At 45.3% G+C, this 24,722-nt stretch overlaps 1 protein-coding gene across 4 annotated transcripts in view; it reads right to left on the minus strand.

Moving 5' to 3' along the window:
• The window catches only part of ENPP6 (ectonucleotide pyrophosphatase/phosphodiesterase 6), a 235,352-nt gene extending 213,286 nt beyond the window's left edge, over nt 1-22,066 (minus strand). The window contains exons 1-3 of one of the 4 annotated variants that reach the window (XM_032298752.1): nt 21,913-22,066; nt 12,566-12,757; nt 12,250-12,358 (exon numbers count right to left, since the gene is read on the minus strand). The gene's annotated coding sequence lies outside the window, so the exon portion shown is untranslated. Of the gene's footprint in view, nt 1-12,249; nt 12,359-12,565; nt 12,758-20,139; nt 20,498-21,912 lie in introns of those variants that run through there. The other 3 variants (XM_032298751.1, XM_032298753.1, XM_032298750.1) reach the window with 3 other exon arrangements.
• Between the last annotated feature and the right edge of the window lie 2,656 nt (nt 22,067-24,722).

Genomic DNA, 24,722 nt, shown 5'->3' on the forward strand with positions numbered 1-24,722 from the left:
CCTCTTTCCCCCTCTCCCCATCCTCCCCCTCCCCCTCCCCCTCCTCCTCCTCCTTCCTTCTTCCTCAACTTCTTTTTAGAGTAAGGTTCTTGCTCAGTGGCCCAGGCTGAAGTGCAATGGCACAATCATAGCTCACTGCAGCCTCAAACCCCTGGGCTCCAGCAGTCCTCCTGCCTCAGCCTCCTGAGTAGCTGAAATCGCAGGCATATGCCAGCCACCACACCCTGGTAATTAAAAATTTGTTTTTCTAATTGTAGAGATGCAGTCTGGCTATGTTGCTGGCTGGTCTCAAACTCCTGGCCTCAAGCAAACCTCCTGTCTTGGCCTCTCAAAATTCTAAGATTACAGGCATGAGCCACCATGCCTAGCAAAATTTCCCTTTTCTTATGAGGACACCAGTCTTCTGGATTAAGGCCCACCTTAGTGATCTCACCTTAATAAGGTTACATCTGTAAAGACTCAATTTGCAAATAGGCCGCATCCATAGGTCACATCCAGATAGCTCAACACATCTTTTAGGAGGACAAAATTCAACCCATAACAGTGGCTAGGGTAGCCCATCCCCTCACCTTGTCCCCGAGTGCCAGGCAGAGAGGAAAACCCCGGTGTAGAGTTCTGAGACCCGCGTTTGTATCAGCTCTGTCTGACTAGCTGCATGACCTCCAACAAGTTGTCCAAACGGTGAGCCCCAGATTCCACAGCTGTAACACGGATTATGCCTACAATGCCTTCTCCCCACTGCTGTTGTGAGGATTCCAAGAGACGGTGTTAGTGGATCGCTTTGTAAACACTAAACCTCCAGGCAAATGTCTATTGTCATTTCTTCAAAGAGCCCAGCTTCAACCATCTGTGGCTACGAAAAATGGGGGCAAGTTTCCATCAATACTCTAATTCCAGCCAATGCATGCATTCCACGTCTGCCCACGCAGGAAGTTAGACCCCTCAAAGCACCTTTCTGTTATTTCTGGGGGTTCCCCTGGGCTATGTCACACGCGCTCTGGGATATGTTCCCCAGGGTCTGCTCTTCTTCCCCTCTCCTGAGTGACCAGGGCTGGCTTCCCAGCTGTTGGAACTCTCAAGATCACCACTGTTCTGGTGCCATTGGGTCCCCCAGCTGAGGCCTTGCAAAAGGGACACATGCTCCCCACCTTCTCCCCTGCACCTCCTCATCCCCCTCCACACCCGGCTTAAGCTGGGCTACCCGCTTTAACCAGGCCTGGGTTGAAGTTTCAGGAGGGACGCTCAAAACAAGGAACCTTGGGGCTGCTTGTGGTGCTGTTCAGTCAGGCCCCCGGGCTTGCCTCCTTGGGGCAGGGCATGCCCCACCAGGATGCTGTGAGCACACCTGTCCCCCACCCACCGTGCAGGACAGCCCTCCAGAGAGTCTGTGAGGGAAGGAGCTCCTCCACCCGTGGGAAGCAAACTCTACCTCCCTATTCCTCAGTTCCTGTCCTAGGACAGGCCATTTTCCAGAAGGACTGGCAGTGGGAATTCCCACTCCATTCAGGGAAGTCCCCATCCCATCCCTTTCCCATGGGCTGCAGCATTGCTTCCTGACCCCGGTCACACAATTCCTCCTGCACATCATAGTCCAGATGTTGCAAATCGGGCACGCAGATCTGTTTCATTTGGGTCATGCAGTTTAAAAAATATATATGAGCTGTTACCAATATTCCCATTGAGATACTTTACGTTAAAAAAAATCAAAATTTCTGCCTTCTCTTGAAAACGACATTCAGCCTCTGGATCTGCGCGTCAGCCATCACTGGAACTCTGCGGCAGCCGCTGTAGGGGGGATGCTGTCCCTCCAAATCTCCGGTTGAAATGTGATCCCTGCTGTTGGAGGTGGGGCCTGGTAGGAGGTGTTGGGGTCATGGGGGCGGATCCTTCATGAACGTCGTGGTGCCCTCCTCAAGGAAATGAATGAGTTCTCGCTCTATTAGTTCCCAAGAGAGGCAGGTTGTTAAAAACACCGTGGCGCCTCCCAGCACGCTTGCTTCCTCTTGCCACGCAATCCGCTCACACGGCTCCCCTCCACTTTCCACTCTTGAGTGGAAGCAGCACAAGGCCCTCCCTAGAAGCAGACGCCTGACCATGAACTTTCCAACCATCAGAATCGTGAACCTAAATAGACCATCTTGTGTATATGCAGCAGCCTCAGGTATTCCTTTATAATAAGTAACACAAAATGGCTTAAGACACAGCTCCTTCCTCTAACTGGAGCTCACGGTCTCCGATTTGCCGATGCCCACGGTCTCCTTTAGTCCTCTGTGTCGCCTTCCTGGCCCCTGCAGCCATCTGAATTGGTGGGGACATGCGTCTGCCGAGGGCCCCAGAGGTCCACGCCACAGGGCACTGGGCGCCATTCTGTCCTCCAGCGTGGCGGGTGATTCTGTTTGTCCTTCCTGCACAATGCCACCAGGAGCGTTCCAGCTCTTAGAAACACCTGCACAAAGAAGAATACAGCCTGACAGCAACAGGAGCCGGCGAGGGCTGGGTGCCCGCGGGTTGCAGTGGAGCTCACTCTCAGTCCGTGTGGGGCCGGGGATCACTCCTTCCCGCTTTGTGCCACCTCCCGTGGGTACCATAAAAAAGTGATGGAGACTGGTTCCTTACACAAGCATGTACAACTGACGCCTAGTTAGTGATGAGGACCCAGTCAAGCGGGAACAGTCTGCCCCACAGGTAAATTTCAGTTTCATCTCTTTTTTGTTGTTGTTGAGATAGAGTCTCACTCTGTCACCAGGCGCCAGGCTGGCGTGCAATGGCGCGACCTCGGCTCACTGCAACCTCCGCCTCCCGGGTTCATGCAATTCTTCTGCCTCAGCATCCCAAGTAGCTGGGACTACAGGCGCACGCCACCACGCCCCGCTAATTTTTTTGTATTTTTAGTAGAGATGGGGTTTCACCATGTTGGCCAGGCTGGTCTTGATCTCTTGACCTCGTGATCAGCCCGCCTCAGCCTCCTAAAGTGTTGGGATTACGGGCGTGAGCCACCGCGCCCAGCCAGTTTAATCTCTTTTAGGAAGCCCCTCCTTGCAATTTTTGATGAGTCAATTTTCTAGAAATTTCTCCATAAAATTTTTTAACCTTATGATTGGGGCACCTATTAACATCAGGTCGTATGTTCTGGTGTTTCGACAGGCTCCAAGGCGGAGCATGGTAACAGATAGAGACGAAAACTTCAGACGCAGATAGTCATAAGCTAAATGCTGGTGGGAGGCCAGGGGAATTTCCACAGCACTAGAACCTCCGACACACACCGTGGGCAGAAGAGAGAGCATGAAAGAGGCAGCACGTATTGAACTTCTCTTTGTGTAGAGGCACAAGTGCACTCTCTTGTTTGACCCTGAAATATTAAAAGAGCCACAAAAAGGTATCTGCTTTGGGAAATCCCTGGTGCCCCCAGTGCTGAGAAGGGGAGGTGGGCCCTGTCACGGAGCTCTGTCCCTTTAGGCCTATTGACCTCAGCATGGTTGTAGGGAGAGGTGCCTCTCCCTCCTTCTATTTCTAATATCCTCCCCTCCTTGCTGCCTCACCCAGCCTACCTCCCCAGCTACACAGCCAATGCAGTCTTGACCTATTAAACCGAAATGTTGCCAATGTTATGGACAGCAAACAGAATTCCGAATTTTCTTTCTTAGAAGATCCAGCTTTCAGCCAGTTGCAGTGCCTCACGCCTGTAATCCCAGCACTTTGGGAGGCCCAGGCACACGGATCACCTGAGGTCAGAAGTTTGAGACCAGCCTGGGCAACATGGTGAAACCCCATCTCTACTAAAAATGCAAAAATTAGCCTGGCACAGTGGCGGGTACCTGTAATCCCAGCTACTCGGGAGGCTGAGGCAGGAGAATCGCTTGAACCCAGAAGGCGGAGATTGCAGTGAGATGAGATTGCACCACTGCACTCCAGCCTGGCAACAGAGCAAGACTCTTTCAAAACAAACAAACAAACAAACAGCTTTCTCATCTTTGGTGTAGGTTCCCCACACTGCCTCCAAGGCCCTGCAGCCATACTGAACTCCTACCACCTAGAATCCTCCTTTTAAGCATTTTTTTAATTCCTCAAATTTTAGACCCAAGGAATGAGGCTCATACCTGCGCATATGACCTAGGCCTTAACATTCAGCCCACAACAGGATGATCACCTCTAGCAACAGAGCCCAGCTATTTGCAGCAGGAGCACACACCTCCAGCAACATCAGACCCGCCCTGTGAACCACAAAGTGTTCATTCTGGACACGTGGATGGACTAATCTAAGCTTTCCCGTCAATGGAGGTCTGACAAGGCTCCTGGCTTCCTAACACCTGAAGGACTTTCATCAGCTAATTCAACTGAACTTTGCAAAGCCCTGTTCCCTCCTACTCCTCAAAGCCATACTCAAAGGACTATTCAGAGGAGAAGGAAACAGCAGCATTTATGGGGTGAGGATTTGGGTTCAAGTTCTTCTCTGCAACTTAAATTCTCTACAGCTCACTTCCCTCTCATGTCTGATCCATTAATACCCAGTACCGTAAATAGTCCTGTAAATTTGCACACAAAGTTAGTTATTCACCAGCACCTAGACTGCATGGGGGTTATGGCAAGATGACTTAGGGTGATGACTTCCATGTGAGTTGAGCATAAACATCCTCCAGGAACATTCAGTCTGTGCCTCTCAACATGACTGTCAACTCTAAGAAATGTTTCCAGGATTAAAAGGCTGGTTCCTTAGCGTGTCAAGAGAGTAAGGCCTATTGGTGATTAATCAAGAATATCCAGGGGGAGGCCTTTCAGAGAATCATGAATAAATATGACAAAAAGAAATAAATTTTAGTTTTTATTAATTACTGAATAATTTCCTGTAGCATAATGGTTAAATTATTAACAAATGCCATGAATTGTTTATTTTATTATGAATTAATTCTTTTAAATATACTTATTAATCTATTAGTGATAATTATTAATTATTAATTTACTTACTATATGGATTAAGTAGTGCATAATGATGAAATGGGTTGAGAGCTAATGATGGAACAAAACCAGAGGGATAAGCAACAAAAGATCGCTGCTTGTGATGGGGCTTCCAGAAAATCAGACTAAAACATTCTGCAATTGGAAAAGTCACGTTCTCTTCTGTACCATGTTCTCTGCACAAATGTTCTAAAACTTCAAATCACCCTACTTTTTTTTTTTTTTTTTTTTTGATACAGAGTCTTGCTCTGTTGCCCAGGCTGGAGCACAGTGGTGTGATTTCAGCTCACTGCAACCTCCACCTCCCAGGTGCAAGCGGTTCTCCTGCCTCAGCCTCCCGAGTAGCTGGGATTACAGGCATCTGCCACCACGCCCAGCTGATTTTTGTGTTTTTAGTAGAGACAGCATTTAGCCATGTTGCCCAGACTGCTCTCTAATTTCTGACCTCAGGGGATCCACCCACCTCAGCCTCTCAAAGTTACAGGCGTGAGCCACCAGGCCCAGCTGTCCTACATGGTTTTTAAGGAGTAAATAATCATTTGTGTAGATTTTAGTTTTTTGTTTTTGTAAAAAAAAAAAAACAACAACAAAGTATAACATTTAGCCAGGCACAGTGGCTCGTGCTTGTAATCCCAGCACTTTGGGAGACCGAGGCAGGGGATCATGAGGTCAAGAGATTGAGACCATCCTGGCCAACACAGTGAAACCCCATCTCTACTAAAAACACAAAAATTAGCAGGGCATGGTAGCAAGCACCTGAAATCCCAGCTACTTGGGAGGCTGAGGCAGGAGAATCACTTGAACCCAGGAGGCGGAGGTTGCAGTGAGCCGAGATCGCACCACTGCACTCCAGCCTGGCGACAGAGCGAGACTCCATCTCAAAAAATATTTATATAGGTATAACATTTAATATGTCAACAAGTTTTTTAGATCTTTTTTCTTTCTTTTAACTTTTATTTTAGGTTCAGGGGTGTATATACAGGTCTGTTATTTAGGTGACCTCATGTCACAGGAGTTTGGTGTAAGATTATTCTGCTGCCCAGGTAATAAGAATAGTACCTAATAGGTGGTTTTTCGATCCTCACCTTCCTCCCTCCTTCCACCCTCAAGTAGGTCCTGGTGTCTGCTGTTCTCTTCTTTGTGTCCTTGTGTGCTCAATGTTTAGCTCCCACTTCTATGTAAGAATATGTGGTGTTTGGATTTCTGTTTCTGTGTTAGTTCATTCACTTAGGATAATGGTCTCCAGCTTCATCCATGTTGCTGCAAAGACATAGTCTCTTTCTTTTTCATGGCTGTATAGTGTTTCATGGTGTATATGTACCACATTTTAGATTTTTTATTTTTAAAAACTTCAATGCCCCCAAAATGTAATCAGCTGCAAACATTTCACCAGGTGGAAGCTTTCTCACCCCACAAACTTTAGGCCACAGAGAGTGTGCTTTTCCCGGAGTCTAGGGAAAAGTTAAAGCCCTTGGCACAAGGTAAATTCATCTAGAAATTCAGGGTAGATTCTGATTTTTATTAGGCTCTTGTTCCACTCACAGGAATGTTGTGTGCTTTTAGTTAGCAGCCTTACACTAATACCTATATACCACATCCTGTTCAACAGAAAGAAATATCCACTTTAACACCAGTCAGAGAAAAAATGCTCTTTTTAAAATAAAGCAGTGACAATTTTCTCAAAAAGTCGGATCAAGAAATAAATGCAGGCCAGGCTTGGTGGCTGATGACTGTAATCCCAGCACTTTGGGAGTCTAAGGCAGGTGGATCACGAGGTCAGGAGTTCGAGACTAGCCTGACCAACATGGTGAAACCCCATCTCTACTAAAAATTCAAAGATTATCTGGGTGTGGTGGCTCATGCCTATAATCCCAGCTATTCAGGAGGCGGAGGCAGGAGAATTGTTTGAACCTGGGAGATGGAGTTTGCAGTAAGCCGAGATCGAGTTACTGCACTCCAGCCTGGGCAATAGAGCAAGACTCTGTCTAAAAAAAAAAAAAAGAAAAGAAAGAAAGAAATGCATAAATAAATGTATCCTCACAATGGGATATTATTCAGCCATAAAAAGGAATGAAGTTCTGACACAGGCTACAACATGGACGAACCATGGAAACACGCTGCTAAGTGAAAGAAGCCAGACCCGAAAGGACAAACGCCGTGTGATTCTGCCCATACAAGGCACCTAGAATTGGCAACTTCATAGAGGCAGAGAGTAGAAGAGAGGTTACCAGGGTCTGAGGGGAGAGAGAATTGCTGTTCAGCGGACATAGTTTCTGTTTGGAATGATGAAAATATTGAAAACATTTTTGAAATAGATGGTGGCAGTGGTTACGCAATGCTGTGAATATCATTAGTGCCAGCATAGGGTACCCCTAAAAATGGTTAAAATGGCAAATTTTATGTCTATTTCTTCACAATAAAAAAGTACAAATATTAAAATAAATAAAAACTTGGAACACCTCGGGGCAGAGAGTTCCACCTGGGGGCCTTTGGCTGAAAAGACAGACCAGACATGTTCCCAAGACTTTTCATCCCAGACCACTTGTAAGTCCCTCTCCTCTAGCTCCACGCCCCTCCCCACCATTCTGCTGATCTTACGGCTCTGCTTCTGATCTTAGCCCCACCAAGAAAAACTTCCAGAATCACAGAAACACATTCTGGGAAATGAGCTTTCTTAAAGCCTTTCCTTTTGGTTTTAATCAAACAAATTAAATACCTTGAAAGTAAAACTGCTATTTAAAGCAGGCTAAAATATAACTGCAACTTTAGGGAAACTTAATTACACGTGCTATCAATTGCTGCCCCACAGTCAATCAGTTTATATTTTCCTTTTCTCTCATTTCAGAAAGTAAGAACAAAGTGGCTTTGCTTAAATACAAAAAACTAGTCTCTCTCCTCATCTCATCTACTTCCTGGTATTAGATTGTCTTCCAGAATTAACCAAGAGGTCCCTAAAGCGGGCTCCAGAGACAGGATCCTCTGAGAATGTCTCTACTTTTTAAAACCACTCACATCAGGTTGGCCTTTGAAGTTTCCAGAGACACTGGCCAGGTGACTGTGTGGACTCCATCTCAAAAAAAAAAAAGTTTTCAGAGAAAGAAAATCCCTTAGAAATTTTATTTGTAAACAAAGAGTGATTACACATTTCACATAAGATGTTGGGGGTGGAGGCTTTTGCTTCAGGTTAACATGCACGGCTTGCATTTGACTCAAGGTCACCAACTAACCTATGCTGAGAAGAACTCTGATGTGATAAAAAAGAAGTGAGTGTGAAATGTGCTACCAGAAAATGTTGATGGTTACTTTTCTGTCAACTTGGCTGGGCCACAGTGTGCAGATTTGTGGCTTAACATGAATCTGGATGTTTCTGTGAGGGTCTTTTGGATGAGATTAACCTTTAAATTGAAGGACTTGGAGTAAAGCAGATTGCCCTCCCCCATGTGGTGGGCCCCATCTAATCAGTTGAAGATGTGAACGGAAACTATCAAGGACCCCCAAAATCACTAAGCTAACGGGAGAAGTCAAACTGGGAACTGCTTAGGGCAAACCTGCCTCCCATTCTATTCAAAGTCACCCCTCTGCTCACTGATAGAAATGCGTATCTGATTGTTTCCTTTGGAAAGGCTAATCAGAAACTCAAAAGAATGTGCCATTTGTCTCTTACCTACCTGTGACCTGGAAGCCCCCTCCCTGCTCTGAGGTGTCCTGCATTTCCAGGCCAAATCAATTTGTTTTACATATGTTGATTCATATCTCGGGTCTCCCTAAAATGTATAAAACCAAGCTGTGCTCTAAGCACCCTAGGCACATGCCACCAGGATCTCCTGAGGCTGTGTCACAGGCATGCGTTCTCAACCTTGCAAAATAAACTTTCTTTCCCTTTTTTTTTTTTTTTTTTAGATAGAGTCTCGCTCTGTCACCTAGGCTGGAGTGCAATGGCACAATCTTGGCTCACTGCAACCTTTGCCTCCCAGGTTCAAGTGATTCTCCTGTCTCAGCCTCCCAAGTAGCTGGGATTACAGGCACCCACCACCATGCCTGGCTAATTTTTATAGCAAAATAAACTTTCTAAATTAACTTAGATCTGTCTCAACTGTTGGGGGTTCACAAAGGCCTGTATAGAACAAAAGACTGACCTCCCACGAGCAAGAAGGACTTTGGCGGCAGACAGCCTTCAGACCTGGACTGCAGGATCGGCTCCTCCCTGAGTCTTCAGCCTGCTGGCTCACCCTACAGACAGTGAACGTGCCAGCCTCCGTAATCACGTGAGCCAATTCCTTAAAATAAATCTCTCTATATACCTAAATACACATTCTGTTGGTTCTGTTTCCCTGGAAAACTCTGGCTAATACAAAGATCTAGGAACAAATCCTAAGTCCTCCGCTACATATTTGCAGAATGATTTGAGTAAACCAATGAATCTCTCTGAGGCTAAATGTCTTCATCTGTGAAATGGAGATTTTTATATTACCTGGAAGTGTTCTGGGGGTAATGTAGGTAAAGAACATGAGATATCATGGCTGTTAAATAAACAGTAGCGTTTAAGAGGGAATGCCACAGACACAAAACTAAGGAAACCGCTTCTCTTCCCCTTAAATAGCTTATAGCCTTGGGAAAGAGCTAAGTAACAGTGGAAGCAAGGTGTACTAAGACAAGCAGGACTGCAGATTCACGGTCTTGGGCATGATGGGAACTAGAACATGCCCCTCCAAAATACGCCACTTGGGCATCAGAATTGTTTTGAGCTGAAGGCAATTAGCTGTCTGCCATCCCCTATCCTATCTAAAAACAGGGCATAAATTTCCATTTGCAAAGGTGTCTCCTTCTCCCATACCAGGAAGACAAATATTCCAGAGACAACTTTTAGCACCTGAGGCCACTCTTATCTGCCTAACACATGTTATTAAACAACACTTGTTTATTACACATTTTCTCCCTTCACTGTAACTTACCTCCCATCTCAGAAGCCCAAATTCCACTCTCCTTTGTCCAGGCTAAGATAGTATATAAGCTCCAAATTCTAACGCCTCTTCCAGTCACACTTCATTGTGAACTCCTGTGCTAGCACGCATGATTACATCTGTTTTTCTCTCTTGTTAGTCTTTTTTGTGTCAATTCACAGGGCCCCCAACCACTGAACGGAAGGGAGTAGAGAAAAATGTGTTTCTTCCCCTACAAGTATGAATACAAATATAGGAGATATTGCAGTTAAGGTTTGGCCTCTGAACCAATAGTCCCAATCTCTAATCTCAAACCTATCTTTTTCCTCCTGAACTGATGGTATGTTGACCTAGATATGATAAAGACGAAGTTATTTAGGAAGGTAATGCTGGCAGCCTGTTGGGTGGAATAGCTGGAAAGCCTCCTTTAAGAAGCGAAAGGATAGGTCGGGTGCGGTGGCTCGCTCCTGTAATCCCAGCACTTTGGGAGGCCGAGGCAGGCAGATCACCTAAGGTCAGGAGTTCGAGACCAGCCTGGCCAACATGGCAAAACCTCATCTCTACTAAAAATACAAAAAGTAGCTGGGCATGGTAGCACATGCCTGTAGTCCCAGTACTAGGGGGGCTGAGGCAGGAGAATTGCTTGAATCCAGGAGAGGGAGGTTGCAGTGAGCCAAGATCATGCCATTGCACTCCAGCCTGGGCAACAGAGCAAGACTCTGACTCAAAAAAAAAAAAAAAAAAGTGAAAGAATCCTAATTACAGGTAGATTATCATCAGTTTTCCAGTTTTGCCAGATGTTGAAATTAAGTATTGAATAAAATGCATGAGACTGAAAGCCTGCGTAGCTTCTTTCAAATCCCAGCTCTGTTTCCTAGCAGCTGCCATTGGAGAAGTTATTATCCTCCAAGCTTCATTTTGTTCATCTGTAAAATTCAGTGACTAGCACATAAAAGGAACACAGCAAATGCTCTGGTGTCACTGAACATGCAGATAAAGGAACGATTAACAGTCAATGAATTGAAAATAGTTTACCGAACCCAGGCCTGGAAGATTCAAAACAGAAGCGGTGACGTTGACAGGGTTTTAATGTTTTAATGAATGACAGTCAATAGAAAAAGGGATTGCTTCTGGAAAAGTGGAAAAGGCTTCAGAAACACTGGGAAGCTCCTGGCTTTGGGTGCTTGATCTTGTTGAAATATTTAAGCCTCAACATACTTTCTCAACCTCATTTTTAGTGAAGGAAGGAAGTTATATTAAAGAGAGCAAAAGGAAAGCCGTGCCTCAATAACCAGAGTAAATCCAGTGTCCACCACACTCAGGGTGACCAGTTGCTCAAGGCAATGCAGCACAGATGGTCCTGATGTCAGGATTTTTCTGTGCTGACCTGAGATGCTTCTGGGTGAACCCATCAGACAAGATACTTTCTCAGACTCAGGTTCAACCACGTGGACCTCAGAGAACAAATAACATAGTGTTTGTTGTTCCGGCTAGTACCCCGGAAGGAGTCGCCTGTGCACACGCCTTTGCATGCATAGCCATGGGGATTTTCCCAGCTGTAGTACTGTAGTTCATGCGAATGAACACAGAAGGGATCACAAAAGCCTGAAGAATGTGCGTTCTTTTCTTCTGTTTTCCTGCACAGGTGCTAGTGTATTGAAAGCGAGGGCAAGGGGCAGCCTGCTGGCCAGCGAGGCAATGAACAAGAGCAGCACGTGTGCCCTGGCCCCTGTCCTAGAGCACAGAATGGAGAGGGGTTTCTCCATCACTCTCTCAGTTCCCAACTTCAGCCCAGCTGTCCCACCCTCCGTCCTGAGGGGTCTTCTTAGTTGAGTCATAAGGGCAAACTCCAGGATGTCTCCAGAGCTAGGAAGAAGTTGTGTACTATCAGCGTTTTTTAAGTACTTTTAGAAACCAGTGACATTCATTTGACAAAAAATTTAAGGTATAGTGATTCCTTTCACTTGCTGCTGTTGACTTTTCAACAAAAGGCAATCTAGGGTCCTTACCATGAAGAATGCTACAACCCCCTTGTGGAGTCAAACTTAAAAAATAAGAACCATGCAAGGATTACACCTATATAATTAATTTTTAAATTAGATTGAGAGCAAAAACATTTATTGAGCATGTACTATGCTCCAGGTACCTGCATAGGCACTTTTACGTATTCCTCTGATTAAACTGTCCTGTAAGGTGTGAGATATTACCCGCATTTTACAAAAGACAGCTTTATGCTCAGAATGGGTAAGTAATGACAGGGTTCAGGATATGCTACCCCAAAATGTGGTAACTTGACGCAATGAACATCTTAAGCTGAAAGAATCTGAGATGGCACATGCAGGAAGCTCTTTCTCACCTTTCCCGTTGCCTTTCCTCCTGAATCAGGTCATAAACCCCAGGATCTTCTGACCTTCTCGGGAAGCAGGTCATCCTAGGATCCTCCTGTGAGCGGTGCCCTCCTAGACCTGGAGAAAGGAAACATCCTTATTTCTGAAAACAGGACCACAGAGAAGAGGCTGAACAAACAGGCCTTGCTCAGTTTCCCCTGGTTTATTACCGTCAGATCACACTCCTTCCCCAGTCACCTTTCCGTGCACCTGGCCACCCTTCATCAAACCTGCTATACAAAAGAAGCCAGGCTGAGCTGTTTCTTTGGGTCTTCATTTCCTTACGAAGGCTCCCGTGTCACATAAAACTTAGATTAGATTAACTGAACGTGTGTGCTTTTCTCTTCTTAATCTGTCTTTTCTTGTATGGGCCTCAGCCCTGAACCTGGGATAGTCCTCCCTTACAGTGACTAAATAAGGGTCTTCTTGTCCAGAGTTTCCGATTCCAAATCCAGGAGTCTTTCTGCTATATCAGACCTAATGATAAATATTCAATCTTGAATAAAAGAAGGGTCCCTGTAGTTTAGTGCATCCACAGAGCCTCCTTGGCTCGCCCCGTGCTTCAACCTGAGGGAGCATAAGGCCTTCATAAGCGCAACTTGACTGCACTCCACCGGCATAAATCCCAATCAGACCGTCAACCCCCTTCCCCATCCCCATCCTCTGGCCTTGTGAGAAAAGGGATCTGCCCTCCTAAGGGAACGTTCATTTTGCCACCAACAGGGAGCAAAGGCCCTTTCTAAAAACACTGTTTGCTGTCCAGTAACACCTCTGTGGAATCTTTTAACACATGGCAATTCTGTGGCAGGGTATCCGTGTTGGTTTTGTTTTCACAGAGCGGTCACAAAGCTGAGTTCAAAGTGAGAAGTGAAAAAAATGAAATGGATGGTAGCTTTTTTTCACATGACTTTTCACTGCAGTGACCCAGCACGGTCAGCCCCCTGCGCCTGCTCCATGGTGCGGGCTTGCCACGACACACACTCGTGGTATTCACCAGTGCATGTCAGGAAGGCAGAAGTGTCACATGGACAAGTGAGTGTCAACATGAGATGCGCCTCCTCTACACATCGTGCTGTTAATGTCCAAACTCGCTCATCCCACCCTCACGCTTCACTCTCAGCTCATCACTTTGTTCATGTTAACATTCAACGGGAAATATTGTTTTCACAGGGTCTGGAATTTTAATGAGTCTAAGGATTCCTGATGGTTTTATTGACTTTATTTGTGGGGTTCTCAAAAGGAATCTCACAGTGTAATTAACAGCAAGGAGGAAGCATTTTCTTACTTACAAAACCAAAGTTATATGTGTGGGACAAAGATGTGAGGCAGGGGCCGGGTGTGGTGGCTCACACCTTTAATCCCAGCACTTTGGGAGGCTGAGGCAGGCAGATCACCTGAAGTCAGGAGTTCAAGACCAGCCTGCCTATTCAAGACCAACATGATGAAACTCCGTCTCTACTAAAAATGCAAAAATTAGCCAGCATGGTGGTGCACACCTGTAATCCCAGCTACTCTGGAAGCTGAGGCAGGAGAATCACTTGAACCCGGGAGGCAGAGGTTGCAGTGAGCCAAGATTGTGCCATTGCACTCCAGCCTGGGCGACAAGATGAGGAGAGCAAAACTCCATCTCAAAAAAAAAAAAAAAAAAAGTGAGACTTGGAGCAGAAAGAACGCAGTACTCACACCACACTGGGCAATGGCGCTTAAGGAAAGCAAAAGAACACACAATTGACAAACCAGCCTCGATGCAAAAATCAGCTGGAATGGAGGAGGTTTTCTATGCTTTTTGAAACTGAAGAAAAACAGCTTGCACTCAGGCTAGGTAGAAATTGTAGCCTTGGGGGTCTTGTTGACTGCAAGAATTTCAGCCTCACCTTAGGTGTTACTCAGGTGAACATTACCATATAAACACAGACAGACACATTTTGAAAATGGTTCCTGGAGTTGCAGGGAGCTCCATATTCATTCACCCCTAGCTCAATGCCATACAGTTAGTGTTCAATGTCCTTCTAAGAAAAGAACTGAGGCGGTTTATTATTAATGGTGAAGAACCAATATGCAGCAATACAAAGGGTCATAAAAGATAGTAAAGAACATTTCTACTACAACAAGAGTCCTTAACCCAGCTTTACTCCAGCCTCAGGGCTTCTGAAAACCTCCCTAAACTGAGAAACACAAACACTTGTACGTGGGCCTGTAATAGAGGTAGGTGAGGGCCACAGGTCTCCTTAACTTCATTACCAGGTGCTATGTTACAATGAAAGCAAGTCTCAGGCTGAATGCAGCCATAAAATAAACATTTAGAAGCCAGCAGGCTCAAAAACGTGGTACAACCAGTTCTGTAAACTCAACCAAGTACTGGGGCTTCGCTTCGCTGGCACACTGACAGGAGCCTTGCATAACAGGTCACTTAAGGCAGACGCGACAGTATTTGAACAGCACGATTTAGCTTCGAGTCTAGTCAGGGTCAGGTGCAGGAACCTTTGTATGAGCTGCGGATACAAGTCCTGATTCAAATCCTGAATCAGAGACATCTGAAAGGGCATACGTTACCACGAGGCTTCCTAGGTCGTAATACCCCGTCCCTGCAAGGAGATACAATCTGATACAGTGCTTCTGGTCAGTCCGTAACAGTTGGAACAGCTCCTACTTCACCAGTGAAAATTACTTCTAAAGTCCATTATGCCAGATAGCAGAGCTGTTGGTGCCCTTTGGGAGCAGTGGAAGTTCTTACAGCTGACTCTAGAGCAGGGGCTTCTTTTTTTTTTTACTTGCATCTTAGGTTTGGGGGTACATGTGAAGAACATGCAAGATTGTTGCACAGGTACACACATGGCAGTGTGATTTGCTGCCTTCCTCCCCATCACCTATATCTGGCATTTCTCCCCATGCTATCTTTCCCCAACTCCCCACCCCCCACCGTCCCTCCCCTATTTCTCCCCAACAGACCCCAGTGTGTGATGCTCCCCTCCCTGTGTCCATGTGTTCTCATTGCTCAACACCCACCTATGAGTGAGAACATGCGGTGTTTGATTTTTGGTTCCTGTGTCAGTTTGCTGAGAATGATGGTTTCCAGGTTCATCCATGTCCCTACAAAGGACATGAACTCATCGTTTTTGATGGCTGCATAATATTCCATGGTGTATATGTGCCACATTTTCCCAGTCTATCATTGATGGGCATTTGGGTTGGTTCCAGGTCTTTGCTATTGTAAACTGTGCTGCAATGAACATTCGTGTGCACGTGTCCTTATAGTAGAACAATTTATAATCCTTTGGATATATACCCAGTAATGGGATTGCTGGGGCAAATGGAATTTCTATTTCTAGGTCCTTGAGGAATCGCCACACTGTCTTCCACAATGGTTGAACTAATTTACACTCCCACCAACAGTGCAAAAGTGTTCCTATTTCTCCACATCCTCTCCAGCATCTGTTGTCTCCAGATTTTTTAATGATCGCCATTCTAACTGGTGTGAGATGGTATCTCAATGTTGTTTTGATTTGCACTTCTTTAATGACCAGTGATGATGAGCATTTTTTCATATGTTTGTTGGCCTCATGTATGTCTTCTTTTGTAAAATGTCTGTTCATGTCCTTCGCCACTTTTGAATGGGCTTGTTTGTTTTCTTCTTGTAAATCTGTTTTAGTTCTTTGTAAATTCTGGATATCAGCCCTTTGTCAGATGGGTAAACTGCAAAAATTTTTTCCCATTCTGTTGGTTGCCGACTCACTCTAATGACTGTTTCTTTTGCTGTGCAGAAGCTGTGGAGTTTGATTAGGTCCCATTTGTCTATTTTGGCTTTTGTTGCCAATGCTTTTGGTGTTTTGGTCATGAAGTCCTTGCCTATGCCTATGTCCTGAATGGTTTTGCCTAGATTTTCTTCTAGGGTTTTTATGGTGTTAGGAGCTTCTTAATAGTCTTTCGGGCCGGGCACAGTGGCTCATGCCTGTAAGCCCAGCACTTTGGGAGGCTGAGGCGGAAGGATCACCTGAGGTCAGGAGTTTGAGACCAGCCCAACCAACATGCAGAAACCCTGTCTCTACTAAAAATACAAAATTAGCCAGGCATGGTGGTGCATGTCTGTAATCCTAGCTACTCGGAAGGCTGAGGCAGGAGAATTGCTTGAAACTGGAAACCGGAAGTTGCAGTGAGCCGGGATTGCATCACTGCACTCCAGCCTGGCAATACAGCGAGACTCTGTCTCAAAAAAAAAAAAAAAAAAAAAACCCAGAGACAGACACCACTACCTATGCTGACATTTTAAAATATGAATTGAGACAGTATAACATTTTTGTTAGGATCTTTGACTGTTTCTTGCCAGAGTCCAGACTGGGGACCCAGGCCTGTGCCTGGGCTCAAGGCTTAGGAAAGTCCTGTCTCTTTCCTGCCCTTCTGGACTGGAGCCTTTGTCAGAATCTGCCCATCTTCAAACAGTTATGGCCTTCTCTTCTTGCCTGTGATTTCCATCCAACCGTTTCCTACTTATGAAGTAGGTGACGGTTACCAGGGTTAGAGTTCAGTTCTTTTAAGGGCTTATCAGGGGAATTAAGCAGAACATTTTTTATTTTTTTGTTTCAAGCTGTCAGTTCCAAGGCCAGCATGATATCTTGATAGCTCTTAAATGCTCTGCTCTTCTTTGATTTGCTATAAAAGGCACAAAATGTTAACTCTATGTATGCCAGCCAAAATACCATCATAAATGCTACATATGGAGGGTCCTCGACAAAGACAGCCTCAGTGCCCAAACTTTAGAAGGGCCCTCTCAGCCCTCTTTTTAACGGGCCCCATCCTTGGACTCCAGCGTGCCTAGTTCAGTTTTAGCAAGGATCCTGCTAAGCCAATTTCGTGAGAATCCCCCAACCTTGACCTCTAATCACTCTGGTCTGCCTTCAGCAAGAATCCTGTTAAAGTCAGTTTAGCAAGAATTCGCCTCCCCTTGATATTTTCTTGGTAATTACTTCTCTTAATAATTTTCTACCCATCAAACTCCCCGGCCCCCATCCAATCCTTGATATGGCCTGAATAACTTTAATATCATGCTGCTGAACTGAGTGAGGATTTTCAGAACTCTAGTTGAGAAGCTGACAGATTCATGAAACTGCTAACCCATGAGCAAGCAAAACAAGAATTAATTACGTAGGACTGAATCAACTAAGGAAGGATTATAATTGTATGGCTTTTTGTTTGGAACATTGTTTGTTCTTTAATGTTCTATTTTCTGGAGGTAAGGAACTCCTTTTTCTCCTAAGTTAGTTGTAATATGTAACAATTTAGTAGATATATTTCTATAATAAAAATGGAACATTTATCTTTTTTCCTGACCAATCCTTCCATAATTCAGAAACTATTACTGAGTATTTTTATGTTCGTGGTTGTATTAGTGTGTTCTCAGATTGCCATAAAGAAACACCGGAGACTGGGTAATTTATAAAGAGAAGTTTAACTGGCTCACGGTTCTGCTGGCTGTACAGGAAGCCTGGCAGCTTCTGCTTCTCGGGAGACCTCAGGAAACTTCAGGTCATGGTGAAAGGCAAAAGGGGAGTGAGGTGCGTCATATCTCCAGAGCAGAAGGAAGAGAGAGACAGAGTGGAGAGGTGCTACGCACTTTAAACAACCAGATCTCACAATAACTCACTGACCACAACAGCAGCATCAAGGGGACAGTGCTAAACCATTCATGAGAAGCTGTCCCCACAATCCAATCACCTCCCCGCAAGCCTCACCTCCAACATTGGGAGATTACAACCGAATATGAGATTTGAGTGGGGACACAGATCCAAACCATATCCATGACGATATAATATTTAATATGGGTTCAGCCGGGCGCGGTGGCTCACGCCTGTAATCCCAGCACTTTGGGAGGCCGAGGCGGGTGGATCACAAGGTCAAGAGATCGAGACCATCCTGGTCAACATGGTGAAACCCCGTCTCTACTAAAACTACAAAAAATTAGCTGGGCATGGTGGTGCGTGCCTGTAGTCCCAGCTACTCAGGAGGCTGAGGCGGGAGAATTGCCTGAACCCAGGAGGCGGAGGTTGCAGTGAGCCGAGATCACGCCATTGCACTCCAGCCTGGGTAACAAGAGCGAAACTCCGTCTCAAAAAAAAAAAAAAAAAAAAAAAAATATGGGTTCAATAAGAATCTGTCCTTTTTGTGGCAGAACATAATTTCAAAAGTTGTTTTTAGGATGGTCAAAGTTAAAAAGACTGAACACACCAAGTTTTGGCAAGAATGTGAAGGAATTGACACCTCCATACATTGCTGGTGAGAATGTAAAATAATACAACCATTTTGTAAAAGTTTGGTAGTTTCTTCAAAATTTAGATATATACTTATTTTATGATCCCAGATATTTACCTAAGAGAAATGGAAGCTTACAGCCACACAAAGACTTGTAGACAAATGTTCACAGAAGCTTTGTTTTTAATAACCCAAAACAGAAAACAGACCTAACGTCCTTCAATGGTCCTTGAATGGACAAACAATGTTATATACATACAATGGAATACTCCTTGGCAATATAAAGAAATAAATTATTGGTACACAGGGCAACACAGCTGAATCTCAAAATAATTATGCTAAGTGGGAGAAGCTAGAGAAAAAGAGTTCTCTTTTTTTTTCTTGGAGACAGAGTCTTGCTCTGTCACTCAGGCTGAAGTACAGTGGCATGATTGCAGCTCAGCACAACCTCTGTCTCCCGGGTTCAAGTGATTCTCCCCTCTCAGCCTCCCAGGTAGCTGGGATTACAGGTGCCCACCACAACACCTGGCAAATTTTTGTATTTTTAGTAGAGACAGGGTTTCACCATGTTGGCCAGACTGGTCTCGAACTTCTGATCTCAGGTGATCCTGCTGCCTCAGCCACCCAAAGCGCTGGGATTACAGGCATAAGTCACTGCGCTCAGCCAGAGAAAAAGAGTTCTTAATGTATGTTGTCAGTTATATAAAAGTCTACGAAATGCAAACGATTTGATAGTAGCAGAAATCAGATCAGGGGTTGCCTGGGAAAAGGAGAGATGTGGGCAGGAGAGAGGGAGGAATTAGCAAGGAGCACAAGGAAACTTTCGTGTGTGACAGCTATGCTCACTATCTCACTACCTTAATTGTGGTGATGGTTTCATAGGTGTATATAATATAACCAAACTTATCAAATCGTACACTTGAAATACACGCACTTTTTTATTGTTATGTCAATTATATTTCAATTACTCTCAAAATATTCACCACTTTCTGCTCAACACACTATTTCTCCAGTTTGGAAAGGCCCTTCTATGGTTACCAACCCGCCAACCTGGTTATTGGATGACAAACTCAGTATTGCAGTTCACAGCTTGATTATTACCTCTTCTAAGAACCTATTACACAAGGTCAGTCATCTCCAGATGCTAAAATGAGTAAGGAAGGTAGACTAGAAGGGATGAGGGAGGGCGCCAACAAGGACCTGTGGAAAGTGAGTGGGACAGATGTGGGTTCAAGACGAAGTGCTGCTACTTACAGCTGTGTGAGCTGAGCAAGCTTCTTAACCCCTCGAAGTCTATTACATAGGGGCCTTTGGTCATAAGCATCAGAAACCGATTTAAGCTAACTCGAACCAAAAAAGAACTTACAAAAGAACTGAGAGTGCTCATGAGACATAAGCTGAATGAATGCTATATACTGCTGCATAACAGATGTAGTGGCTTAAGACAATTATTTCTTTTTTTTTTTCCTCCGCTCCCTCCAAGACAATGATTTCTTATCGCTCATAATTCTGTGGGTTAACTGGGCAGCTTCCCCTTCTAGTTTTGCCTGGCTTGCTCATGCAGCTGCATTCAGGGAAAGCAGTTGGGCTAGAAGGTCAACGACGGTCATACTCACATCTCTGGAATGTGGTACTGGCTGCTGGCTGGGGCTTCTCATCCTCCAATGCAGGCCAGACCTGCTCACTTCGGGGACTTTAAAGGACAATGTTCCAAATGGCTGAAGGCAGAATTCACCAGACCTCTTGAGTCTGGCCTCTGGAACTCACATGTCTCTTCAGGCTCATTTTGTAAGCCTGAGTATTCACAAGACCATCTGAAATTCTGGGGAGCAAAGAAATAGGCTGTAGCACCGGATAAAAAGGATGGCTTAGTCACATGGCAAAAGGTGTGCTAAAAAGGGGGGGTGCATAGCCACTGTTAAATAAAATTTGGGGCAGGCCATTGTTTTGGACTGAATTCCTGCACTAGGTCCCAACAGGCCAACCCAAAATGGAGTCACTCATGTTAAGTGCCATGTAATCAAACTGAAACTTTAAAAAGCAGGAAAATCCCAAGAAGGCCAGGTTGCCAAAAAACAAAAGGAGTCCAGACAACCTAAATCGGCATGATAAGGAAATTCCCTCTGCTTTAATCTACACAAGGAACGGAACCTAAAGTAACCAAGATAACCTGAAGTAACCAGGTAAGCAGATATTAACCAATATGCTTTTCTTACTATGCTGTTTCCTTGTTCCTGCTCAAACTACCTTACAAAATCCTACCATTCTGTCACTCTCAGTGGAGCTCTTGTCTGTTTTATTGACTAAGTGGGGCGCAGTTTACGAATTGCTAATACAAGCCAATTAGGCTGGGTGCGGTGACTCACACCTGAAATCCCAACACTTTGGGAGGCTGAGGCAGGTGGCTCGCTTCTGCCTAGGAGTTCAAGACCAGCCTGGGCAATATAGTGAAACCCCATCTCTACAAAAAAAAAATACAAAAATTTCAGCGGGGCATGGTAGCACACGCTTATAGTCCCGGGTACTCAGGAGGTTGAGGTGGGAGGATCACTTGGGCCTGGGAACTCAAGTCTGCAGTGAGCTGAGATCTTGCCACTGCACTGCAGCCTGAGTGACAGAGCAAGACTCTGTCTAAAGATAGATAGGTAGATAAATAATTATTATAACTGATAATTAAATGAAATAACATACTTGAAATGCCTAATATATAAAAGACATTTGTTGAAAGGGCACCTATTATTAATGTCATTATGGTTATGAACAGGGATATCTCAAAAGAAAGTCTCTTGTTCAAGAGTATTTGTCATGGTGACCTCTTTGGTGGAGGCTGCAGGGTATATGACAAGGAACTGAGTTTTGTTGTCAAACTTTTGGGAGGAAGACTTGCTTATTCTTTCCCCTTAGAAGCCCACAAATGCAACTGGGGTAAGGAATTAAACAAAATGAGATTGTATTTGATTTGCCTTAAAATTTGTGTTTATCAATGTGTATACTGCCCAGTGTCCACTCTGCAGACCAGAAACCGGGAATTTCAAGCAGAAGAAAGTTAACGTAGGAAATGGTCTGCAAATGTGCTGAAGGGCTGGAGAAGAATGAAGGCGGGAAGCTGGGATCACACGGAGATTCGTCACTGCAGGAAGCTACCACCATCCTAAGGCTGGCTGAGCAAAAGGAAGAATGCTGTGATCCAGACGGGGTCGGTGACTGCTCTGTGGCTGAGGCTGCTGCGACACCCGCTGCTCCTGGAAATCTTTCAGGAAGCCGGGAAGCTAGACTCCCACCAAGGGCTGCCTGTCACGGACGCTGGCGCTGCGGGATCCGGGGCCCAGGAAGGCCCTGCTGCAGAGGCGGCAAGAGCACCCCCTGCCCCCACTGCTGTTGAAACTCACCTGAACAGAAACTCACTCGTCACCTACTGTCGTTGCTATGCTGCCACTGCCGGAGACTTCAACAGAAGGAGAAATAAAAGAGCTTCCTTCTCCCTTCTACCCTCCTTCCAAGCTCCCACCAGTGTCTCCCATTGGCAGAGGCTATTGGGAAATGAGCCGGCTGGGGATTCTGGGAAATGTAGTTCGCAGGCTTCCAGCTCCTACAGAGAAGGGCAGGGAGAGTGGGGTGGTGTTGAGAGGCAACAGGCAAATAGGCAGCACCGTGTGAAATGCAGACGTTTCACATAGTGTGCGCATCTCCAGATGCTTTCCGTTTGGGTCCCTTTGAAGCAAAGCGAATGTATGTTGAACGTGTCAAAATTCTTAATGGAATACTGTCACACCACGTTTAACCATCTGACAATCAAATCCCTCTTCCTTCTGGCCATTTACCCCTTTCCTCCTTGGGTTTGGCATCAGATGTGTAAATTCTGGCAAAAACAAAAAAAACTTTGCGTTTCACACTCCACTTTGCAGAATACCCTTGGAATCTTTCTAGGATCCTGCCTCTTACCCACTTGAAAGTGCTTCATTAAACACCTGACGGGTTGATGCATTGTATATATTGTATGGGGCATCTTATGCAAAGGGATACTTAAATTCCTTGTATTCCCTGAAATAATCTCAAAAGATGCTCCTGGTTTTTTCTTCAAAATTATCCACAATTTTTTATTTTATCTATGATTACACATGTGGTCTGCTACATCTGTGATAATGCAAAAGGCTATTTTATTAAACCAGCAATGACTGTCCCTTATGAAATGAGGTCACTTCCTCTTTAGACCTGAGCACTGAGAACATTAGATTATTCTTAGATTTTCTCTTAGGTTTATTGAGCGTGATTGTTCCTTCATGGGCTCAAATCATGCTGCTGTCTCCAAGAACAGCCCTGGGGAAGGGGTGATTGGGAGGATGTGACAGCTCAGAACCAATCTGACAAATAAGGCATGGTCAGAGCTCGGGAGGAAACTTTGTTCCTATCCCAGAATTGATTTATCAGGTAAAATCAGGGGACAAAACAACGAGGGTTGGCATAAAGACAGAAAGTGTAGGGAGGCTTGTTTTGCAAGGGACAGTCTCACAGCCTTGCCATGGAGCCTCCTGTCTGCCTCTGCACCTGGCCAAGTCATCCAGTGACTCGTAGGCCCCTCCCATGGCAGTGACAGATGCATGAGGCAGAGGTAGGGAAAGATGCAGACGTGGTCACTGGTCCAGGAGAGAGTTCAAGAGATGCAGCTGCCTGTGAGGCCATCACAGGGATGGGGATGGCGTATTTCAAAGACGTTTAAAGATGGAAATCAACATTTATCAAGTTCCTGTGATGGGACAGGCATGCTCTATCACTTTTCATTTTAATCCTGACAGTAACTTTATAACCTTATCTCCTGTTTAGAAACAGGAAAACAGATGATCTTTCGTCTGGCAAGCCACTTAGCCAGGACTCGATGCCCTGTCTCCAACACCCACATGCCCCTAAGGTGAATCCCGGCACTAGCTCCTCCTAGGGCAAGCGGGAGGGACAAGTAACCTTCACTGATCAGCTGTCATGTGCCAGGCATTGCATTATGTATCTGACATATGTTACCTACTTTAGACTGTCCCAGCACCCTGAATCATAGGTCCTGGTGTTCCCATTTTACAGGTTAGGAACATAAAGTCGAAGGTTATAAATGTGTGCAGGTAGGGGGTTTGAACCGGGGCTTACTTATTCCAAAGCCAGATCTTTCTGTGGCATCAGCAGCTTCCTGGTCTATTTTGGGAGTTGAGATGTAAGCATCAAAGATCAGGAAGAGGGCTGGGCAGAACAGACCAAGAGCCGGATGATTGGTTTGGACACAGTGTGAGGAAACAGGAGAGCCCTGGAGACTGGGGTGACTGTGCACTCATCACAGCTGTCTTGCTCTTCCCTGTTGTGGCCTCTTCCCTGCCAGTGTCTCCCAGGGGTTAAGAGAGGCTTGAGCCACTTTCATTTTTTCCCCCAGAGCTCAGTATAAGTTTGAATGTGAGGTCCCAGCCAAATGTTTCTGGGCCCACATGGGCCCCCTTACTGCCACTCCTACTGCCCCCACCCAAACCTGTGGGACCCCATGTAGCAAGCTCCTTTCAGCACAAGCAAAACCAACCTTCTCAGGAGGTTGTCAATACAGAGGTCAGGGCCAGAGCCTACTCTTTAACTGGTAACCCCGAAGACCCGTTACATCACTTACACTCAGGGGAGGGTCTATAATCATCTTCCAACTAATTGAAAAAACACATTAACCTTTTAAAACAAAATCCCCAGGGTTTTAGAAAAAGTGTAACCACTGAGGTCAATTTCATGGGCTTACATTGGGATTTGTGAGCAACATTTTAAGTAACTAGAAAGCATTAAGAAGTTAGTGACATCAAACAAAACGTTAAGAAGTAGACTATAAATACATGACCATTATCTTTTTTATTTTATTTTTTTCTGAGATATAGTCTCACTGTGTCACCCAGGCCGGAGTGCAGTGGTGCAATCTCGACTCACTGCAACCTCCACCTTACAGGTTCCAGTGATTCTCCTGCCTCAGCTTCCGGAGTGGCTGGGATTACAGGTGCCCACCACCACACCCGACTAATTTTTTGTATTTTTAGTAGAGACAAGGTTTCACCATGTTGGCCAGGCTGGTCTCAAACTCCTGACCTCGTGATCCACCCCCCTTGTCCTCCCAGAGTGCTGGGATTACAGGCATAAGCCACTGCGCCCAGTCAATAGATGACCATTTTCTAAAGTCACTTTCTTTTAAATT

This window comes from Sapajus apella, unplaced genomic scaffold, assembly GCF_009761245.1.
Source record: "Sapajus apella isolate SASKATOON/1434 unplaced genomic scaffold, GSC_monkey_1.0 scaffold39, whole genome shotgun sequence".
In the NCBI taxonomy this organism is placed as follows: domain Eukaryota; kingdom Metazoa; phylum Chordata; class Mammalia; order Primates; family Cebidae; genus Sapajus; species Sapajus apella.